Source organism: Polypterus senegalus, chromosome 10 (genome assembly GCF_016835505.1).
Source record: "Polypterus senegalus isolate Bchr_013 chromosome 10, ASM1683550v1, whole genome shotgun sequence".
NCBI classification, from domain to species: domain Eukaryota; kingdom Metazoa; phylum Chordata; class Cladistia; order Polypteriformes; family Polypteridae; genus Polypterus; species Polypterus senegalus.
The window spans coordinates 175,517,058-175,530,847 of record NC_053163.1 but is presented as its reverse complement, the minus strand read 5'-3'; positions in this window follow the sequence as shown (position 1 = coordinate 175,530,847).

Sequence of the window (13,790 nt, the reverse complement as noted above, 5' to 3'; positions counted from 1 at the left end):
CCAGCCCACCGCAGGGCACACACACACACCAAGCACACACTAGAGACAATTTAGAATCGCCAATGCATCTCACCTGCAGGTCTTTGGACTGTGGGAGGAGAAACCCACGCAGACACGGGGAGAACATGCAAACTCCTCTCAGGGAGGACCCGGGAAGCGAACCCGGGTCTCCTAACTGTGAGGCAAGACAAGAAATCCCATTTATAAAACAGACATTTTTACAAGAAGCCAGTTCAGAACTGGGTGAACATTTGGAAAATTCAATTTAACACAGAAACATGCAAACAGCTACACATGGGTTAAAGTAACGTCAATTATAAATATAAGATGGAAAATACTGAGGTACAGGAATAGACTTCACAAAAGGATTTAGGGATTTATGTTGGCACAATGTTATCATCTAAGCAATGCCCAGAAGCAATTAGAAAGGCAAATAAAATTTAAGGTTCTGTCATAAAATTTAGTAAATGCAAATCACAGGACATTATACTTATCTGTATAATGTACTGGTGAGGCTGAATCTGGGGTATTGTTTGTGATTCTGGCAACCACACTACAAGAAAGATGTATCAGCACTTGAAGCTGTGCAGAGGAGAGCAATCAGATACATCCCAAGACTTAAGGACATCTCCTACTCTGACAGGCTCGAGCAGAGGAGACTGCATAGGGACCTCATCCAGGTCTTCAATATTCTCAAAGTAGATCTAGCAGAATGGTGAATCACGTACACAAGGACGTCAGTGAAGATTAAGGGAAAGTGCATTGGAACAAACTACTGAGACATACTGTAGGAGTTGAAGCAGAAACATTGACAACCTTAAAAAGTATCTGTATTAGATATTGTGACAGCTTACCTTTGAGTTAAATAAGCAAGCTTAATGGACTGAGTGATCTCCACTCGTTTATCAAATTTCTTGTGTCCTTACATATCTTCTTATAAGATCTTGAATTGCATTTTAGTTACCGTATATACTCACGTTTAAGTTCTCCCATGGATAAGTCGGGGCTTGATTTTACCGTATAACCTCCGGTATTTTATAATGTCGGTCGTATAAGTCGAATGCAGAAAACTCACGCTATTGATCCAAGAGATTGATATGCTAACGCCCACCTGAGAGAGTAACCACGGAGCACACTACCTTTTTTTTTCTATGTATTGTGCCTACGTGACCACACGGTAATACCTGAACTATATCCGAAGCAACGTTTGTACTGATTTGTGTTTTTTGTACCTCACACCCTCATACACCTTTATCATAAGAGCATCCTTTATCTACGATGGAGCGTTGGACCAGAAGAAAATATGAAGCTGGTTTTAGTGGCAAAAGAAATTGGTAACTGCGCTGCTGCAACAAAATTTGATGTGTCTGAGAAACTGGTGTGAGATTGGAGGAGGCAAGAAGATGTAAAAAAAAAAAAAAATTATTAAGTGTCGCATTTTTGAACAAGCGTATAAGTCGGGACCTGATTTTATAATCGATTTTTCGGGTTTCGAGACCCGACTTATATGTGAGTATATACAGCACATCAAAATGTCTACAGACTCTATTTAAGCCATCTCAAATTGTATTGGAGATACCTCAAAAGGTATGCATCTGCAATGCATCTGTAATATCTAAGAATGAACACAGTCACACCTCAAGATATCTTGAAATCAGGCCCGGTTCTAGAGGCGAAGCTGCCATCATGCCATCTAATTTCAGCCGCCCCCTCACCCTAGAATACCTTCACTCATTTTCTAAACCAGTGAATTTAAAATTAAAATTTTTTCCAATTTCCTTAATGTCAAAAAAAATTGTAAGAAAATTTCTTCGTAGGCAGAAGAAAACTTGACTTACGCATTTAACAAATCAGCGACAAGTTTAATTAATTCATCAGTAAAATTCCAATTAACACTACAAAAACTTTTGAATGATGTGCTGCGTACTTAAGCTGCCACAATTCACATGTTGTGACTTGCCCGTTTTTCTTTGATGCAAGTTATCGATATTCGACGGGAAAAGACGAGCCCCGCGCCGAGCCTGCGTTTTGTTGAGGGCGGTATGTTCGGCCGCCTTCATGCATGTACCCTTTGCACGACTGGCAGAACCGGGCCTGCTTGAAATCTGTTCGAGATAATCACAAAATGCATGTAAAATACATTGACATAAACATATTTTCACATATTGAGATATGATTTTATGATATCCTAAATACATTTCCGGATATTTTAAAGGGTCTATAAATGTTAAGTTGTCTTGTGATACTTGATTCATGTTTTAAATAGGGAGATTTGTGTTTCATTATCAATTTTTTGTTAATTCAATGAATTTTACTCACACATACAAAAGATCAAATGATAAAGGGAAAGTTATATACCCTAAATGGTGCTTAGTGCCCCTCCCAAAAAGACCACCCACTCATACCAGTCTAGCAGCAGAGTCAAAACCAACATAACGTGTAGATAAAGATAAGGAAAATAATGAGTTAACAAAATGTCAGTGGGCATCAAATAATAAAGTTTTCAAGGAAGAGGTCCTTTATAATAGTAAACAGGGCTTGTGTTGATACCCTAAGCCATTTTTTATATCTATCTGTTTCATTTAATTTTTTTTTCAATATTGTGTCAAAAAGGCTCATTTATTGAAGAGAACTAAAGTGTGCAAGAGGCTATCTAACCTACCATGCTATTAATAATATATCAAATGTTGCCAGTACAGTACATTAAAAATAAGTTTTTTAAATTTCTTTTTTTAAGGCCTACTTCTTTCCTGGATAAGTTTTCTATAATACCATCTTCAGCCTTTTTTTCTTTTATATCCACAGTAGATGGAACAAAGCAGCATCTTTTACTATTGGTCTTCAAGACAGGAAATAAGAAGCCGTTCTCTAGATTACATCTTGGCAGGTTTGTCACTTCCAGATAAAAACCCACATTGAAAGTCGGATATTTCATTATGCATTTCAAAATGTGAACAACAATAAATGCCTTTTGAAATACTGTAATAATTTATGAGGGGGGGGTTCAATCCTATCAATATTCAGGGTCCTACAACTACAACAGAAGCAGCAAGGTGTGTTTATAAAGCACAAGCGATGGTTTATGACATTAGATGTGGGGAGCTTTAGTTTATTAAAATATATACCTTTATACAGACAGAAGATGGAAAAATGGCTTGGGGTCTTGACCTTTGCCCTGATGTCATTAAAAAAATATCAAAAACAGTTAACTGTTCTTCTGAGAGTGTTTAAACACCTTTTTATGGTATTATGCAAAGAATATTTAAGAGACATTTCCTGTAAGTGTTTCATTAATGCTTTATAGGATCACTTTAATCATTTGTGAATTGTGGGAAGTTTAAGCCAATGTCACATTACACGATTTCTAATTGTTGAGTATGTCAGACTTGCAGTTGCTAACCTTGTCACCGGCTTATGTCAATTTGCATGCCTGAAAATCAGTGGACTTGTCACATTTAGTGATCCCGTGCCGACCTTCCAGCACAGTTCTGCATTGCCCCTTTAGTGACAGCCAGCCATAGTGTTCACAGTGCAAAGAGTTAACAGGTTTGGATAGTTCAGTCAGTCTTGGCCCCTTTTGCTTCTTTTTTCCACGCTGTTGTGTTACGTAAAACATGAGCCATCAGACAGATGAGCTTTTCTTTAATTTGTGTGGTCCAAAGCACCGGTGTTCCATATTTCTTGTTTCTGCATTACAATATATGATTTGCACATCCTTCAGACATTTTACATGTTTTTGATAGAAACTGAAACATTTTATTATCAAGATACCATTAAATTGATTTTAAAATATAACCAATACATTACCAGTGTTAATAATGGCTGCTTGAAATGTCTAGTTTTTAATTAATTACTCACATATGGCTCCAAAGGCAATTTTATTTGGATTTTATTGATTTTATTAATAACAAATATCATTTCATACAAATAACAAAAAAAAAAAAAATTTTTAGCAGCAATCCCTCGACTGAAAGGTCAACTCCCTTAGCTTATTCTTAATTAGCCGTGTTTACATGCTAATTGGATATTAGAGAAACCTTTCCAATTGCATTAGCACCCCTGAAATCTCTTATTCTATTCGATTGGGTTACAAGGTACTGCCATTCCTAAAGTTTAATTGTGGGTTAAAAAAATCGACAAAATGAAAAAGTTTTCTCAAAAAGTATGTCCATCTATTGATCTTTTTGCAGAATGAAGGTTTTTGTATGTGACAGATTAATAAGAAATCAAAGATTTCATACAAAAGAGTTTATTACTGTCTTGAGAGAAGGGGACGGACTGGATCTGACCAGGATAGAAAAACAAAGGGAAGGTCCAGATGGGCAACTACATAAGAGGAGAAGGACAGCAGAACCTGTGGTCTGAGAAACAACTGCTTTACAGGTCCTCAGTTAAGTCAACATCAAACAGCAGTGTCATCTGCAAGAGAGAAAAGACAACTCCTGCATGCTGGCCGTAGAGGAAGTGTTTCAAAGAAAAGGGCACAAGAGAAACTGGCAAATAAAAAGAATATGTTAAAATGGGGGGGGGGAGGGTGGCATGGTGGTGCAGTGGTACCGCCGCTGCCTCACAGTTAGGAGACCCGGGTTTGATTCCCGGGTCCTCCCTGCATGGAGTTTGCATGTTCTCCCAGTGTCTGCATGGGTTTCATCCGGGTACTCCGGTTTCCTCTCACAGTCCAAAGACATGCAGGTTAGGTGCATTGGCAATCCAAAATTGTCCCTAGTGTGTGCTTGGTATGTGTGCCCTGCAGTGGGCTGGCACCCTGCCCGGGGTTTGTTTCTTGCCTTGCACCCTGGGATTGGCTCTGGCAGACCCCTCGTGACCCTATGGTTGGGATATGGCAGGTTGGATAATGGATGGATTTATGTTAAAATGGTTAAAATAACACAGACATAAGATGGCTGGAGAGATGTATCATGCTTAGTATCCCAGAGGCGCCTTTCTTCTGTTGCAAATGCCATTGGGATTTGGTGTGTGTTTAAGAAAGAGGCTAACTTAGGAGCAGTAAGACGAATGTTTCTTAAACTACAGACTCTGATGTCCTTATCCTCGCATGCAGTTGCCCCTCTGGACCTTCCTCCTCTTTCTCTATCCTGGTCAGATCAGTTCACCCTTTACTCTCAAGAGAGGAACAGACACGTTTGTATGAAATCTTTAGTTGCTTGGCAATCTGTCACATGGAATAACCTTCGTTCTATCAAAGATAAATAATAGACTGACATATTTCTTGAGAAAGCTCTTTCATTTTTTTGGCAGTTTTTGAACCCAGACCTGAGCTTTAGGAATGCAGTATCTTGCAACCTAAGTGAACCGAAAAATAGGTTTCAGCAGTGCTAATGCAATTGCAAAGGTTTCTCTAATACCCAATGAGAATGTACACATGACTAATTAAGGATAAGTTAAAGAAGTTGACCATTAGGACACTGATGAAACTGCTGCTGAAAATGGGGACTTGCAGACATCCGTTAAAAATGAATTAAAAAAAAAACAATGTCTAATTTCAAGCAATAACAGCCATTATACACACTAGTAATGCCTTGGCTATCTGTATCTTTAAATCAATGTAATAGTATCTACTGTAGATAATAAAAGGTTATCAAATTCTATCAGTAGCATAAAAATTTCCGGGTGACCCCTTAACTTTGGAATGGCAGCGTACTACTGGATGAGAACTCATTGACTGTCAGCTCTCCTGCACAAATGTCCACCCCTGCAACTAAAGACAACATTAAATCTGATTTTGTCGGAGCAAGTTGTGGACTATTTGGATTGACTCGCTGGACACGCGAGTCCATTACTGAAGCGTGCTGTCCACTGCCTCCATTTTACTAAGTTTATGTAAATGAAGGCTACAACTGCTGAACATCTCTGGAAAAGTCATCTAATGTGACATTTAAGTGTTCTCCTTTTTGTCATTTGGGCTTCAAGCTTTCCCGCAGCCTAAAAACATGGGCCAAAGTTAATTGGAGCTACTAAAGGCATTGCTATGTTTTGCTATCCCATACAGAAATAAAATATATAATAATCTATGTTACTGTTCTCTTCCCTACAGGAGAAAAAAGGATTACTACATGACCTTCTGGCATCACTGACCATTGAATGTGCAAAGAAGAATCATTTGTTGTCGCTGCTACAACTCCTGGAATGGGTTTGACAATTGTGTTATTATGGTTCCTTTTAGATTGTATTGCAAAAAAAAAACAATATTAGGAAAACAATACTCTGCTAAGGTCTCTGCTGTCTCTCTCTCTCTGCAGTATCTAAATGATTAGATCTGTCCATAGTAAAACAAAAGGAGGTCCATTGATAGCACCTGATTAGGTTTATTAGGATTAGGGCTTAACAAGTCAGTTTGGTGACTTATGGTTGCAAGTGACCTTGGCGAGAATTGTTTTGATTTTCCTGGTGATGAAATGATACATTTTAAATAGTTCCAATTTTTTCATCTTCCTCTTTTTTAAACATTAATCATGGTAATCATAAGCAGTTGTGATAAAAGACAGAAGGCCATCAAAGTTAATGTGGTTAACTCATTAAGGTGCTTTGTAATTTATCAGCTGCATGCTGTGGTAATTTGTTTCAGATTCTTTTAAGTGCTTCAAACTTCAGTTTCAACTTTTTTCTGTACTTTCTACTAACACGCTCCAGTATGTGACAACTTTATCTATAGTTTTGAAAATTACGAACGCCTGCTTGTTTTGTTGCTCTCTGTGTCCATAATGTTAGAATGAACAATGCCTCTCTTGAATAAAGTAGTAAACTACTTTGTGAAATCTCGTATTTCACAGTACATAATGCACACTACCGTACTTTGCAAAATTTTTTCCACATTCTTAAGTGCATTACAATGCATGATTTTGATTTCTTCTGTGTTTCTTTCCAAGATAATACATGTCCTGTCATTTTCTCCTGTCATGTTAGAGTCTCAAGCCTATCCCAGCTGGCCTAGGGCATAAGTCAGGACGAAAGTTTGGACGGGGCAAACACACACTAGGGTCAATTTAGCATTGCCAGTTAACCTAACCTGCATGTCTTTGGACAGTGAGAAGAAACCCACGCAGATACATGGGGTACATGCAAACTCCATGCAGAGAGGACCAGGGACGATAGATAGATAGATAGATAGATAGATAGATAGATAGATAGATAGATAGATAGATAGATAGATAGATAGATAGATAGATAGATAGATAGATAGATAGATAGATAGATAGATAGATAGATAGATAGATAGATAGATAGATAGATAGATAGATAGATAGATAAACAAACTCTGGTCTCCTTATTACTAGGAGGCAGAAGTGCTACCACTGTGTCACTGTGTGTCAATCATTTCACACATCACCATTCACCAGTATCCCCCACACTGTTCAAAGAAAACCAGTTTAGGTAACATGGCAGCTGTAACCTACCCTGGAATAAATGACTACACTTGCAGTTGACTCAGCCATGTGCTTTATGTTGCCAGAATGACCTGTGAAGATGAATAAAACATTCTTGGTTTTACTGAATAATTAGTAGTAGTTATTTTATGACGTAATGCTTCTTCACGTAAACACAAGCACTTTCCTCACTTTTGATTACTGTATTTTTGCTTCTAGGTTGACGTTGATTATGCAGACTATAATGAAACTACTTCTTTACATGCTGCAACAAGAAACGGACACAGTGATATTATAAAATTCCTTTTGGCAAGAAGTGCTGACATCAATCAGACAGATCGTTTTGGAGCAACACCCTTACAATATGCTATTAACACTAGGTAATGTGAAACGTTATTCTCTGTACTATTTTAAATCAAGCTACGTTACTCAGAGGATGATCCTCCTCAGGATTAGTTTGCTTCATCTATCATGAACTATTGATGGTATGCCTTTTGTGACTGTTGCTTTCTAAGGAAGGACACTCTCGCTCGTTTTTTTTTTTTTGCAGGAGCACATTCATTCAGTAAGTGGCCCGAATATCCCAAAATGAGGCAATGATAAACATTGATTTGTCAGTGCTACCTTGTCCTAATTTAGTGATTACCTATTGAATGTGAAACCAATAAGTGATTTTATATTTTCCGACATGTTGTTATTGCAAAAGCATCAAGTTTCACGAATTTCCTAGTTGACTAACACTTGTAAGCAGAGACATTTTTGGGATGAAAATTCTGGTGGAGCCACACAGGCGTGCGGGAGAGATGCTGAAGATGCAGAAGGGGTGGAGACATCTTAAGAAGGTGTGCAGTGTGTGTTCATGTGTTGGATGAGAGACATCATCAAGCATGTAAACACACCTGCTCCTCAGCTTCAATCCATTGGCCTGTTTATGTGATGACTGGCAATCTTGGGAAGGATCCTGGCTTGGATCAGCATACTAAGTTGGGGAAAGCGAGTCCAGATGGTGTTGCCTCTGACCACAAGTGAGCAGCACATAGCAGAGCTGGTTGTGTGGTGGGAGCTCAGTAGATAAAAGATCACTGGCACTGTGACGTAAGCGAGAGACGTGGTGTTTCACAATCTATTAAGTTACCAGCACTAATTATATCAGAATATCAAATGAATTTTGCCATACACAATTTCACACAAAGATCTATAATCATATTGTAACAAAGTACAATCACCAGAGGGCAGTATCAAACAATATCTTAAATTCAACATGAAATATTCGATACAGACAGTAGAAATGCAAATATATAATATATTCTTAAAATTCCAATTTTTGTTCAGTAGGCAAAGTGCTAAATCATATTTAACATAAGTAATTGTCATCTACTCCAAAACAGTGAGTGTCACCAAAAATGGGTAGCTTTAAAAGACCATAGGTTTTAGGTGCCAAAATGAAGCTGAAAAGTTCATACTGCACATGCATACATAAGAGAAAGGTATGGAGAGAACAGTGCAGGGTTAAAGAGTCTGTCCAAGCAACCAGAAACAACGAAAATTTCACATACTTCAAACGGAAACCTTTTCTAGATAAGAAATTACAATGAGCATATTATGGAAAATTGGAAAAAAATTTGAGTATGATGTCTAAGTAGAGTTTTTTAGTATAATGTTTAATGCATGTTAAAATATTGAGATGATAGCCTCCAACTTCCCTGTGACCCTTTTCAGGATAAGCGAGAAGTGTCCAGCTGCAGTCAGGACAGTTTTAGGCCTCGGACAGATCCAAGCACTTCAGACACTATGAGGTCCATAAATTGACACCCCCTTCTTGAGCCACTCCCCCTATTTCACTGGTGAACTCACGTCTGTATTACACTCCCCTCATGACAATTTCAATTCCTTTTAGTTCCTGTATTCCACATTTATTAAACTTCTAAACTATCGAGGTCTTTCTGTTCTGCATCCGAAGCAGAAGTTTTGGTGTATATATTAGAAACAAATTGAACAAAAATTCTTAACATTTTGTTTTATTGTATAATACGTTTTATATCTGCGTTTGCCATGTCTCATTCATGAGACTGCACTTTTTAATACGTTAGTTATATGCTGAACTCAACGGAGAAGCGGCTCTGTGGCTAAGGATTTAGTCTGGCAATCAGAAGGTTGACTTCATATAAAAATGTTAAATGCTATGGAAGAAGATGAAGAAGAACAAATGATATGCTGCACTCAGCTACGATTAACACAACATTTTCTTATAGAATCTGAATCGAATAAATCATATAATTTGTGTAAACAGTCAAAATATGCAATAATATGTGCCGCACATTTAGGAGCTCTTTAGAGTACTGTCTTTGTGGTTCTCTCTTTGTTATATCACTAGTACTGTATTATTACAAAATCAGAATATTTATATTAACGATGCATTAATTGTGGCGGAGTTTATGTTCCAGAGGAATGGCGCACTCAACCTCAGAAGCATGAACAGGCATAAAGTAGTCGCTTGAGTCACCCAACTAAGACCTTCGCTAATAGCCGAGCATCTTTGCATTCCCATTGGTGATGGCTGGCGACCTCGCAGCAAGTACCAAGAGACATTTATTACATTAGCACAACAGTTTATCCTGGCGAAGCTTTTTTTTTTTTATTATAATAAATATTTTTTTATACACACATTCAGTTTGCCACTATTACTATAATAGTACATTTAGCACAAAAGTGTACCGCAAACACGGGGTGGGGTCGAGGAAAGTGGGTGGAGTCAAAAGAGAGACGCAGCTGACAGGGGCCTCAGAATGTCTCAGGTCGCTGAAACTGTCCGAGGCCTAAAACTGTCCTGACTGCAGCTGGTCTCTATTGGGATAACCAGGCTTGGAAATTGATTGGTGGATGAAAGGAAGCTTACTCTCTTTTTTAATTTCTGCACTACAGTGCCTTCTGCTGAGAGATGGTGGTAAATTTACCTCAACTGACCTTAATGTGGAGGTGGCACTGCTTGTAAAAAGGCAGTCACCGTCCTCGGCATATTCAGACCCAAGTAGACGAGTGGCCCTCATCCCTGCAACTTTAGCCACATACAGCACATGGCAGCAAAGACAAACTCTCCTGCCTTCAGATGACAGCATCCTATTAACTTTAGGATACTATAGGGTGGTCCAAATCTAATTATGCAATTTTCATTACGCTAAAAATTATTAAGTTTATCAAATAGAAAATCACCCGAAAAATCCTGGACCATCGAGAAGTGTGCAAACTGACGACATGAAGAATCGTCTTTGCGCCAAATTGGAATCGTCCCCGCATAAATCAAAGTCATCCAGACGATCTGGATCTGCATAATTAGATCTGGACCACCCTATATAATATTGTCTTCAAATCCCCTGGTAATACTTTGCCTACTAAAAATCAATTATGCATTAATTTTATTCAAAAAAGTCTCTAGATGTTTTTTCTCAGTAATAAGTTAAGCACTTAAAGAAAACATTCAATTATTCAATTGTCAATATACAGTATATTAATGACGAGTGTAAAATGATAAAGTCTCTGGGCTAACTGACCACAACAACTCGTTGATTAGCCTCAGGCAACATTAACCTAGCATGTTAGGATAATACAAAATGGACACTTTTGTTTCCTTCTGTTTAGGAACAACACCAATGTAAGAATTCTGCGTCTGAATGGAGGTGTTCTCTCCATTCATCCTGTGAGAATTGGACTGGAACTTTGCAGGTAAGTGTGGAATCACCGCAGGATAAAATTTCTGTCTGAAGCTTAGTTGATCATCGGAGTTGAATAACTGACCATATGTAGAATCAATTATTTTAAATGTATACATATATATTTATATACTGTATATAGGAAACAAAAGCTATAGAATCAATGACTAATGATGAACATGCTGTAAGTTGCCAACACTATTATCCATAAGCTTTCAAATTGCCCCCAGCCGTACTGGTCCTTCATCTCTAACTTTAAAAACCTGTGTTCAAACTTCCCTCTCCCACTGCTCATCTATCTTCTCTTACATCTTCCTACTCTGTCTTTTACTCCATTTCATCAAAGTCTCTTCTCATTTGGCACTATTGCTACAGTGGTGACTTTATTTTAAACTCTCCCTAATATCTGGAAATCCTTTTTATAATTGAGATCTTTAAGAATTTGCACAAGTGAGTAGAAAATGTATGGTTAACACAAGAAAAATAGTACCAGGGATATGCAATTAAACAATTGTTTTCAGATCCAATCTGACTTGCCTCGGAAACATGGTAGGCACGGATCAATGCTTGACAGCTGACTTGGATTGAAAAATTAACGTATCTGGTAGCTTTCTAAGCTTTTCCTCCATGCTCTATAACCTCCATTGTAAAAGGCCAGGTTGGCAAGATGTTACTATAAATGTGTAGAAAGTGCTTAGCTTTCAAACACAATTGTGCATGTAAAATGTATACTATAGCATGTTTATATAGAAATAAATTTGACTTGAAAAATACCAAACTTATCCTTTAGGTATAACCCCCTTGGACTTGTACTCTACACATCATGCTATATGACCCAACATTCTGTTAGTCTTCTGAATTTGAATACACTTTTGAAAATAATGATTGTTCTTCCTTATATTCAGTTTGGTAGCAAACAGGGATTTCAAGGCTCTGGAAAGCTGGCACCTTGCTGGAGTTAATTTTGACCAAAGTGATTACAATGGGACAACTCCTCTGCATGTTGCTGTACACAATGGAGACCTAATGATGGTCGAAAAACTCCTTGCATACGGAGCCACTCCACTGGTAAGAAATGTCAGCTTTCATTTATACTTATATTTTTATATTTTTGCACCGTCCTTTTATAGCCCCTTACCCAGAGGTGTTTCTGTCCCAACAGTCCACAGTTCCTTATTCCTTCTGGGTCAGGGCAATCAGTCCTTTTCTTCAACCCAGGAGCACGTCGTTCCTTCCTGTCACGTGACCGTGACGTACTCCCGGGTCATAGGGCACAAAAGAGCCCATAAGCCCCCCCACAGCAACTCCTGGTGGCCCCCAAGGTATCCAGCAGGGCGGTGTATAAACACTACAAGATCCGTAAGGCCCTGCTGGACCTCGGGGCACGATCCTGCTGTCGGGGGAGCTCCTCCTGGCAGGCTTGGGGGTGCGGACCGGCATGGGAAGCCGGCAGTCCTCCACAATATATACATATATATATATAATATATTTATATATATATATATATATATATACACACACATACACACACACGAACACCAGCCGGAATGAGGGCACATTTCCAGAGCTGTGGTAGCTGAAATTAGGGTTAGGAGTAGGGACAGGGATAGGGTTAGCTAAGCTCAGCCTAAAAATCCATTATGTCAGAAATGGTTCAGCAATATTCAAAGCCCATAAAATAAAGGTGAACTTGAACTTTAAGCAGTTGAACTACGAAACCTAGAAATGAAAAAAGAGAGCTGGGCTACAAAACTTTCTAACAGTCAGTCTGGACAAAAAAATGAAATAAGCATCAAACCTTAGGCTAATTTTAACTAAAATAAGGAAAAGAGACAATGGAATGCAATAATAAAGTAAACATACAAGGCAATGTACTTTCTATGTATTGAATACGGTATGCTAAAATGAGAAATTGGAAAAAAGGGAAGTATGATTAAGGAAGTACCCCATAAAAGAGGGGGCCTTTAATGGTTAAAAGATTATTTTAAAAAAAAAAAGTTTGCAATGGTTGACTGACAAGGTTTTATTTAATTATGAGAAAATCAAAGAAGTCAGGAATTCAATTTTAAAGACAGTAGAGAAGGACAAAATCCCTGTTTCATCGCTACAGTTTTGCAAAGCCCATCTTTTTTTCTTTATTACTTGCACTTTAAAGTGTGCAATGCCTTCAGAAATTATTCAGATCCCTTCACATTTTTTTATCTTGCAGTCTTATGGTGTAATAATTTAAATAAAATTTTCCCTCATCAAACAACACTTAATACCCCAGAATGACAATGTGAAATCAGGAGTTCAGAAATCTTTGAAAATTTCAATTGCAATATCACGCTGACACAAGTATTCAGACTTTTCGCCGGCTCAGGTGTATCCCATTCTATTGATCATCATTGAGATGTTTCCACATCTTCTTGGGAGAGCCCTGATTAGGAAAGTCCCACAAGTGAACAAAAAACAATTCACAAGGTCAAAGGAATTGCCTAATGACCTCAGAGACAGGATCATGTTGGGGAACATATCTGGGGAAAGCTCCAAAAATTCTGCAGATTCAAATTTTCCCAAGAGCACAGAGGCCTCCAAAATTCTTAGAGCTGGCGACCTGAGCAGTGGTAGAAGAAGGGCCTTGTAAGAGAGGTGACCAAAAACCTAATGGACACTTTGGCTTAGCTCAGCAGAACCGGTGTGGAGATGGGAGAAACTT